The sequence below is a fragment of the Podarcis muralis genome, chromosome 6, assembly GCF_964188315.1.
Source record: "Podarcis muralis chromosome 6, rPodMur119.hap1.1, whole genome shotgun sequence".
Classification (NCBI taxonomy): Eukaryota; Metazoa; Chordata; class Lepidosauria; order Squamata; family Lacertidae; genus Podarcis; species Podarcis muralis.
In genome coordinates this window covers 84694566-84705330 of record NC_135660.1, presented here as the reverse complement: position 1 = coordinate 84705330, position 10765 = coordinate 84694566, and positions in this window count along the sequence as shown.

The window sequence follows — 10765 nt, the reverse complement described above, 5'->3', positions numbered from 1 at the left end:
GGCGGTCGAAACAGAAGGCTTTTTATCACAGGAAAAGAAATCAGCCCTCGACAACTTAACCGGCAGAAAAAGATTTTTTTTTAAAAAATCCCTAAACCCCGGGGTCACAATTTCTTCAAAAATCTGACTTTCGGCCATTCACTCAAAAATGGTGCCAAACGGTTGCAAATGCTCCCCTGAGAGGTTTGACGGTCGAAACAGAAGGCTTTTTATCACAGGAAAAGAAATCAGCCCTCAACAACTTAACCGGCAGAAAAAGATTTTTTTGAAAAAATCCCTAAGCCCCGGAGTCACAATTTCCTTAAAAATCTGACTTTCGGCCATTCACTCAAACATGGTGCCAAACGGTTGCAAATGCTCCCCTGAGAGGTTTGGCGGTCGAAACAGAAGGCTTTTTATCACAGGAAAAGAAATCAGCCCTCGACAACTTAACCGGCAGAAAAAGATTTTTTTGAAAAAATCCCTAAGCCCCGGGGTCACAATTTCTTCAAAAATCTGACTTTCGGCCATTCACTCAAAAATGGTGCCAAACGGTTGCAAATGCTCGCCTGAGAGGTTTGGCGGTCGAAACAGAAGGCTTTTTATCACAGGAAAAGAAATCAGCCCTCGACAACTTAACCGGCAGAATTTTTTTTTTTTTAAAAAAATCCCTAAGCCCCAGGTCACAATTTTTTCAAAAATCTGACTTTCGGCCATTCACTCAAAAATGGTGCCAAACGGTTGCAAATGCTCCCGTGAGAGGTTTGGCGGTCGAAACAGAAGGCTTTTTATCACAGTAAAAGAAATCAGCCCTCGACAACTTAACCGGCAGAAAAAGATTTTTTTTGAAAAAATCCCTAAGCCCCGGGGTCACAATTTCTTCAAAAATCTGACTTTCGGCCATTCACTCAAAAATGGTGCCAAACGGTTGCAAATGCTCCCCTGAGAGGTTTGGCGGTCGAAACAGAAGGCTTTTTATCACAGGAAAAGAAATCAGCCCTCGACAACTTAACCGGCAGAAAAAGATTTTTTTTGAAAAAATCCCTACGCCCTGGGTCACAATTTCTTCAAAAATCTGACTTTCGGCCATTCACTCAAAAATGGTGCCAAACGGTTGCAAATGCTCCCCTGAGAGGTTTGGCGGTCGAAACAGAAGGCTTTTTATCACAGGAAAAGAAATCAGCCCTCAACAACTTAACCGGCAGAAAAAGATTTTTTTGAAAAAATCCCTAAGCCCCGGGGTCACAATTTCATCAAAAATCTGACTTTCGGACATTCACTCAAAAATGGTGCCAAACGGTTGCAAATGCTCCCCTGAGAGGTTTGGCGGTCGAAACAGAAGGCTTTTTATCACAGTAAAGGAAATCAGCCCTCGACAACTTAACCGGCAGAAAAAGATTTTTTTGAAAAAATCCCTAAGCCGCGGGGTCACAATTTCTTCAAAAATCTGACTTAGAGTCATTCACTCAAAAATGGTGCCAAACGGTTGCAAATGCTCCCCTGAGAGGTTTGGCGGTCGAAACAGAAAGCTTTTTATCACAGGAACAGAAATCCGCCCTCGACAACTTAACCGGCAGAAAAAGATTTTTTTGAAAAAATCCCTAAGCCCCGGGGTCACAATTTCTTCAAAAATCTGACTTTCGGCCATTCACTCAAAAATGGTGCCAAACGGTTGCAAATGCTCCCCTGAGAGGTTTGGCGGTCGAAACAGAAGGCTTTTTATCACAGGAAAAGAAATCAGCCCTCAACAACTTAACCGGCAGAAATTATTTTTTTTGAAAAAATCCCTAAGCTCCGGGGTCACAATTTCTTCAAAAATCTGACTTTCGGCCATTCACTCAAAAATGGTGCCAAACGGTTGCAAATGCTCCCGTGAGAGGTTTGGCGGTCGAAACAGAAGGCTTTTTATCACAGGAAAAGAAATCAGCCCTCGACAACTTAACCGGCAGAAAAAGATTTTTTTTGAAAAAATCCCTAAGCCCCGGGGTCACAATTTCTTCAAAAATCTGACTTTCGGCCATTCACTCAAAAATGGTGCCAAACGGTTGCAAATGCTCCCCTGAGAGGTTTGACGGTCGAAACAGAAGGCTTTTTATCACAGGAAAAGAAATCAGCCCTCAACAACTTAACCGGCAGAAAAAGATTTTTTTGAAAAAATCCCTAAGCCCCGGGGTCACAATTTCTTTAAAAATCTGACTTTCGGCCATTCACTCAAACATGGTGCCAAACGGTTGCAAATGCTCCCCTGAGAGGTTTGGCGGTCGAAACAGAAGGCTTTTTATCACAGGAAAAGAAATCAGCCCTCGACAACTTAACCGGCAGAAAAAGATTTTTTTGAAAAAATCCCTAAGCCCCGGGGTCACAATTTCTTCAAAAATCTGACTTTCGGCCATTCACTCAAAAATGGTGCCAAACGGTTGCAAATGCTCCCCTTAGAGGTTTGGCGGTCAAAACAGAAGGCTTTTTATCACAGGAAAAGAAATCAGCCCTCAACAACTTAACCGGCAGAAAAAGATTTTTTTGAAAAAATCCCTAAGCCCCGGGGTCACAATTTCTTCAAAAATCTGACTTTCGGCCATTCACTCAAAAATGGTGCCAAACGGTTGCAAATGCTCCCCTGAGAGGTTTGACGGTCGAAACAGAAGGCTTTTTATCACAGGAAAAGAAATCAGCCCTCAACAACTTAACCGGCAGAAAAAGATTTTTTTGAAAAAATCCCTAAACCCCGGGGTCACAATTTCTTCAAAAATCTGACTTTCGGCCATTCACTCAAAAATGGTGCCAAACGGTTGCAAATGCTCCCCTGAGAGGTTTGACGGTCGAAACAGAAGGCTTTTTATCACAGGAAAAGAAATCAGCCCTCAACAACTTAACCGGCAGAAAAAGATTTTTTTGAAAAAATCCCTAAGCCCCGGGGTCACAATTTCCTTAAAAATCTGACTTTCGGCCATTCACTCAAACATGGTGCCAAACGGTTGCAAATGCTCCCCTGAGAGGTTTGGCGGTCGAAACAGAAGGCTTTTTATCACAGGAAAAGAAATCAACCCTCGACAACTTAACCGGCAGAAAAAGATTTTTTTGAAAAAATCCCTAAGCCCCGGGGTCACAATTTCTTCAAAAATCTGACTTTCGGCCATTCACTCAAAAATGGTGCCAAACGGTTGCAAATGCTCGCCTGAGAGGTTTGGCGGTCGAAACAGAAGGCTTTTTATCACAGGAAAAGAAATCAGCCCTCGACAACTTAACCGGCAGAATTTTTTTTTTAAAAAAAAAATCCCTAAGCCCCAGGTCACAATTTTTTCAAAAATCTGACTTTCGGCCATTCACTCAAAAATGGTGCCAAACGGTTGCAAATGCTCCCGTGAGAGGTTTGGCGCTCGAAACAGAAGGCTTTTTATCACAGTAAAAGAAATCAGCCCTCGACAACTTAACCGGCAGAAAAAGATTTTTTTTGAAAAAATCCCTAAGCCCCGGGGTCACAATTTCTTCAAAAATCTGACTTTCGGCCATTCACTCAAAAATGGTGCCAAACGGTTGCAAATGCTCCCCTGAGAGGTTTGGCGGTCGAAACAGAAGGCTTTTTATCACAGGAAAAGAAATCAGCCCTCGACAACTTAACCGGCAGAAAAAGATTTTTTTTGAAAAAATCCCTACGCCCTGGGTCACAATTTCTTCAAAAATCTGACTTTCGGCCATTCACTCAAAAATGGTGCCAAACGGTTGCAAATGCTCCCCTGAGAGGTTTGGCGGTCGAAACAGAAGGCTTTTTATCACAGGAAAAGAAATCAGCCCTCGACAACTTAACCGGCAGATAAAGATTTTTTTGAAAAAATCCCTAAGCCCCGGGGTCACAATTTCATCAAAAATCTGACTTTCGGACATTCACTCAAAAATGGTGCCAAACGGTTGCAAATGCTCCCCTGAGAGGTTTGGCGGTCGAAACAGAAGGCTTTTTATCACAGTAAAGGAAATCAGCCCTCGACAACTTAACCGGCAGAAAAAGATTTTTTTGAAAAAATCCCTAAGCCGCGGGGTCACAATTTCTTCAAAAATCTGACTTAGAGTCATTCACTCAAAAATGGTGCCAAACGGTTGCAAATGCTCCCCTGAGAGGTTTGGCGGTCGAAACAGAAAGCTTTTTATCACAGGAACAGAAATCCGCCCTCGACAACTTAACCGGCAGAAAAAGATTTTTTTGAAAAAATCCCTAAGCCCCGGGGTCACAATTTCTTCAAAAATCTGACTTTCGGCCATTCACTCAAAAATGGTGCCAAACGGTTGCAAATGCTCCCCTGAGAGGTTTGGCGGTCGAAACAGAAGGCTTTTTATCACAGGAAAAGAAATCAGCCCTCATCAACTTAACCGGCAGAAATTATTTTTTTTGAAAAAATCCCTAAGCTCCGGGGTCACAATTTCTTCAAAAATCTGACTTTCGGCCATTCACTCAAAAATGGTGCCAAACGGTTGCAAATGCTCCCGTGAGAGGTTTGGCGGTCGAAACAGAAGGCTTTTTATCACAGGAAAAGAAATCAGCCCTCGACAACTTAACCGGCAGAAAAAGATTTTTTTTGAAAAAATCCCTAAGCCCCGGGGTCACAATTTCTTCAAAAATCTGACTTTCGGCCATTCACTCAAAAATGGTGCCAAACGGTTGCAAATGCTCCCCTGAGAGGTTTGACGGTCGAAACAGAAGGCTTTTTATCACAGGAAAAGAAATCAGCCCTCAACAACTTAACCGGCAGAAAAAGATTTTTTTGAAAAAATCCCTAAGCCCCGGGGTCACAATTTCTTTAAAAATCTGACTTTCGGCCATTCACTCAAACATGGTGCCAAACGGTTGCAAATGCTCCCCTGAGAGGTTTGGCGGTCGAAACAGAAGGCTTTTTATCACAGGAAAAGAAATCAGCCCTCGACAACTTAACCGGCAGAAAAAGATTTTTTTGAAAAAATCCCTAAGCCCCGGGGTCACAATTTCTTCAAAAATCTGACTTTTGGCCATTCACTCAAAAATGGTGCCAAACGGTTGCAAATGCTCGCCTGAGAGGTTTGGCGGTCGAAACAGAAGGCTTTTTATCACAGGAAAAGAAATCAGCCCTCAACAACTTAACCGGCAGAAATTTTTTTTTTTGAAAAAATCCCTAAGCCCCGGGGTCACAATTTCTTCAAAAATCTGACTTTCGGCCATTCACTCAAAAATGGTGCCAAACGGTTGCAAATGCTCCCCTGAGAGGTTTGGCGGTCGAAACAGAAGGCTTTTTATCACAGGAAAAGAAATCAGCCCTCGACAACTTAACCGGCAGAAAAAGATTTTTTTGAAAAAATCCCTAAGCCCCGGGGTCACAATTTCTTCAAAAATCTGACTTTCGGCCATTCACTCAAAAATGGTGCCAAACGGTTGCAAATGCTCCCCTTAGAGGTTTGGCGGTCAAAACAGAAGGCTTTTTATCACAGGAAAAGAAATCAGCCCTCAACAACTTAACCGGCAGAAAAAGATTTTTTTGAAAAAATCCCTAAGCCCCGGGGTCACAATTTCTTCAAAAATCTGACTTTCGGCCATTCACTCAAAAATGGTGCCAAACGGTTGCAAATGCTCCCCTGAGAGGTTTGACGGTCGAAACAGAAGGCTTTTTATCACAGGAAAAGAAATCAGCCCTCAACAACTTAACCGGCAGAAAAAGATTTTTTTGAAAAAATCCCTAAGCCCCGGGGTCACAATTTCTTTAAAAATCTGACTTTCGGCCATTCACTCAAACATGGTGCCAAACGGTTGCAAATGCTCCCCTGAGAGGTTTGGCGGTCGAAACAGAAGGCTTTTTATCACAGGAAAAGAAATCAGCCCTCGACAACTTAACCGGCAGAAAAAGATTTTTTTGAAAAAATCCCTAAGCCCCGGGGTCACAATTTCTTCAAAAATCTGACTTTCGGCCATTCACTCAAAAATGGTGCCAAACGGTTGCAAATGCTCGCCTGAGAGGTTTGGCGGTCGAAACAGAAGGCTTTTTATCACAGGAAAAGAAATCAGCCCTCAACAACTTAACCGGTAGAAATTTTTTTTTTTTGAAAAAATCCCTAAGCCCCGGGGTCACAATTTCTTCAAAAATCTGACTTTCGGCCATTCACTCAAAAATGGTGCCAAACGGTTGCAAATGCTCCCCTGAGAGGTTTGGCGGTCGAAACAGAAGGCTTTTTATCACAGGAAAAGAAATCAGCCCTCGACAACTTAACCGGCAGAAAAAGATTTTTTTGAAAAAATCCCTAAGCCCCGGGTTCACAATTTCTTCAAAAATCTGACTTTCGGCCATTCACTCAAAAATGGTGCCAAACGCTTGCAAATGCTCCCCTTAGAGGTTTGGCGGTCAAAACAGAAGGCTTTTTATCACAGGAAAAGAAATCAGCCCTCAACAACTTAACCGGCAGAAAAAGATTTTTTTGAAAAAATCCCTAAGCTCCGGGGTCACAATTTCTTCAAAAATCTGACTTTCGGCCATTCACTCAAAAATGGTGCCAAACGGTTGCAAATGCTCCCGTGAGAGGTTTGGCGGTCGAAACAGAAGGCTTTTTATCACAGGAAAAGAAATCAGCCCTCGACAACTTAACCGGCAGAAAAAGATTTTTTTTGAAAAAATCCCTAAGCCCCGGGGTCACAATTTCTTCAAAAATCTGACTTTCGGCCATTCACTCAAAAATGGTGCCAAACGGTTGCAAATGCTCCCCTGAGAGGTTTGACGGTCGAAACAGAAGGCTTTTTATCACAGGAAAAGAAATCAGCCCTCAACAACTTAACCGGCAGAAAAAGATTTTTTTGAAAAAATCCCTAAGCCCCGGGGTCACAATTTCTTTAAAAATCTGACTTTCGGCCATTCACTCAAACATGGTGCCAAACGGTTGCAAATGCTCCCCTGAGAGGTTTGGCGGTCGAAACAGAAGGCTTTTTATCACAGGAAAAGAAATCAGCCCTCGACAACTTAACCGGCAGAAAAAGATTTTTTTGAAAAAATCCCTAAGCCCCGGGGTCACAATTTCTTCAAAAATCTGACTTTTGGCCATTCACTCAAAAATGGTGCCAAACGGTTGCAAATGCTCGCCTGAGAGGTTTGGCGGTCGAAACAGAAGGCTTTTTATCACAGGAAAAGAAATCAGCCCTCAACAACTTAACCGGCAGAAATTTTTTTTTTTTAAAAAATCCCTAAGCCCCGGGGTCACAATTTCTTCAAAAATCTGACTTTCGGCCATTCACTCAAAAATGGTGCCAAACGGTTGCAAATGCTCCCCTGAGAGGTTTGGCGGTCGAAACAGAAGGCTTTTTATCACAGGAAAAGAAATCAGCCCTCGACAACTTAACCGGCAGAAAAAGATTTTTTTGAAAAAATCCCTAAGCCCCGGGGTCACAATTTCTTCAAAAATCTGACTTTCGGCCATTCACTCAAAAATGGTGCCAAACGGTTGCAAATGCTCCCCTTAGAGGTTTGGCGGTCAAAACAGAAGGCTTTTTATCACAGGAAAAGAAATCAGCCCTCAACAACTTAACCGGCAGAAAAAGATTTTTTTGAAAAAATCCCTAAGCCCCGGGGTCACAATTTCTTCAAAAATCTGACTTTCGGCCATTCACTCAAAAATGGTGCCAAACGGTTGCAAATGCTCCCCTGAGAGGTTTGACGGTCGAAACAGAAGGCTTTTTATCACAGGAAAAGAAATCAGCCCTCAACAACTTAACCGGCAGAAAAAGATTTTTTTGAAAAAATCCCTAAGCCCCGGGGTCACAATTTCTTTAAAAATCTGACTTTCGGCCATTCACTCAAACATGGTGCCAAACGGTTGCAAATGCTCCCCTGAGAGGTTTGGCGGTCGAAACAGAAGGCTTTTTATCACAGGAAAAGAAATCAGCCCTCGACAACTTAACCGGCAGAAAAAGATTTTTTTGAAAAAATCCCTAAGCCCCGGGGTCACAATTTCTTCAAAAATCTGACTTTCGGCCATTCACTCAAAAATGGTGCCAAACGGTTGCAAATGCTCGCCTGAGAGGTTTGGCGGTCGAAACAGAAGGCTTTTTATCACAGGAAAAGAAATCAGCCCTCAACAACTTAACCGGTAGAAATTTTTTTTTTTGAAAAAATCCCTAAGCCCCGGGGTCACAATTTCTTCAAAAATCTGACTTTCGGCCATTCACTCAAAAATGGTGCCAAACGGTTGCAAATGCTCCCCTGAGAGGTTTGGCGGTCGAAACAGAAGGCTTTTTATCACAGGAAAAGAAATCAGCCCTCGACAACTTAACCGGCAGAAAAAGATTTTTTTGAAAAAATCCCTAAGCCCCGGGGTCACAATTTCTTCAAAAATCTGACTTTCGGCCATTCACTCAAAAATGGTGCCAAACGGTTGCAAATGCTCCCCTTAGAGGTTTGGCGGTCAAAACAGAAGGCTTTTTATCACAGGAAAAGAAATCAGCCCTCAACAACTTAACCGGCAGAAAAAGATTTTTTTGAAAAAATCCCTAAGCCCCGGGGTCACAATTTCTTCAAAAATCTGACTTTCGGCCATTCACTCAAAAATGGTGCCAAACGGTTGCAAATGCTCCCCTGAGAGGTTTGACGGTCGAAACAGAAGGCTTTTTATCACAGGAAAAGAAATCAGCCCTCAACAACTTAACCGGCAGAAAAAGATTTTTTTGAAAAAATCCCTAAGCCCCGGGGTCACAATTTCTTTAAAAATCTGACTTTCGGCCATTCACTCAAACATGGTGCCAAACGGTTGCAAATGCTCCCCTGAGAGGTTTGGCGGTCGAAACAGAAGGCTTTTTATCACAGGAAAAGAAATCAGCCCTCAACAACTTAACCGGCAGAAAAAGATTTTTTTGAAAAAATCCCTAAGCCCCGGGGTCACAATTTCTTCAAAAATCTGACTTTCGGCCATTCACTCAAAAATGGTGCCAAACGGTTGCAAATGCTCGCCTGAGAGGTTTGGCGGTCGAAACAGAAGGCTTTTTATCACAGGAAAAGAAATCAGCCCTCAACAACTTAACCGGTAGAAATTTTTTTTTTTGAAAAAATCCCTAAGCCCCGGGGTCACAATTTCTTCAAAAATCTGACTTTCGGCCATTCACTCAAATATGGTGCCAAATGGTTGCAAATGCTCCCCTGAGAGGTTTGGCGGTCGAAACAGAAGGCTTTTTATCACAGGAAAAGAAATCAGCCCTCGACAACTTAACCGGTAGAATTTTTTTTTTAAAAAAAAAATCCCTAAGCCCCGGGTCACAATTTTTTCAAAAATCTGACTTTCGGCCATTCACTCAAAAATGGTGCCAAACGGTTGCAAATGCTCCCGTGAGAGGTTTGGCGGTCGAAACAGAAGGCTTTTTATCACAGGAAAAGAAATCAGCCCTCGACAACTTAACCGGCAGAAAAAGATTTTTTTTGAAAAAATCCCTAAGCCCCGGGGTCACAATTTCTTCAAAAATCTGACTTTCGGTCATTCACTCAAAAATGGTGCCAAACGGTTGCAAATGCTCCCCTGAGAGGTTTGGCGGTCGAAACAGAAGGCTTTTTATCACAGGAAAAGAAATGAGCCCTCAACAACTTAACCGGCAGAAATTATTTTTTTTCAAAAAAATCCCTAAGCCCCGGGGTCACAATTTCTTCAAAAATCTGACTTTCGGCCATTCACTCAAAAATGGTGCTAAACGGTTGCAAATGCTCCCCTGAGAGGTTTGGCGGTCGAAACAGAAGGCTTTTTATCACAGGAAAAGAAATCAGCCCTCGACAACTTAACCGGCAGAAAAAGATTTTTTTGAAAAAATCCCTAAGCCCCGGGGTCACAATTTCTTCAAAAATCTGACTTTCGGCCATTCACTCAAAAATGGTGCCAAACGGTTGCAAATGCTCCCCTTAGAGGTTTGGCGGTCAAAACAGAAGGCTTTTTATCACAGGAAAAGAAATCAGCCCTCAACAACTTAACCGGCAGAAAAAGATTTTTTTGAAAAAATCCCTAAGCCCCGGGGTCACAATTTCTTCAAAAATCTGACTTTCGGCCATTCACTCAAAAATGGTGCCAAACGGTTGCAAATGCTCCCCTGAGAGGTTTGACGGTCGAAACAGAAGGCTTTTTATCACAGGAAAAGAAATCAGCCCTCAACAACTTAACCGGCAGAAAAAGATTTTTTTGAAAAAATCCCTAAGCCCCGGGGTCACAATTTCTTTAAAAATCTGACTTTCGGCCATTCACTCAAACATGGTGCCAAACGGTTGCAAATGCTCCCCTGAGAGGTTTGGCGGTCGAAACAGAAGGCTTTTTATCACAGGAAAAGAAATCAGCCCTCGACAACTTAACCGGCAGAAAAAGATTTTTTTGAAAAAATCCCTAAGCCCCGGGGTCACAATTTCTTCAAAAATCTGACTTTCGGCCATTCACTCAAAAATGGTGCCAAACGGTTGCAAATGCTCGCCTGAGAGGTTTGGCGGTCGAAACAGAAGGCTTTTTATCACAGGAAAAGAAATCAGCCCTCAACAACTTAACCGGTAGAAATTTTTTTTTTTGAAAAAATCCCTAAGCCCCGGGGTCACAATTTCTTCAAAAATCTGACTTTCGGCCATTCACTCAAAAATGGTGCCAAACGGTTGCAAATGCTCGCCTGAGAAGTTTGGCGGTCGAAACAGAAGGCTTTTTATCACAGGAAAAGAAATCAGCCCTCCACAACTTAACCGTCAGAATTTTTTTTTTTTGAAAAAATCCCTAAACTCCGGGGTCACAATTTCTTCAAAAATCTGACTTTCGGCCATTCACTCAAAAATGGTGC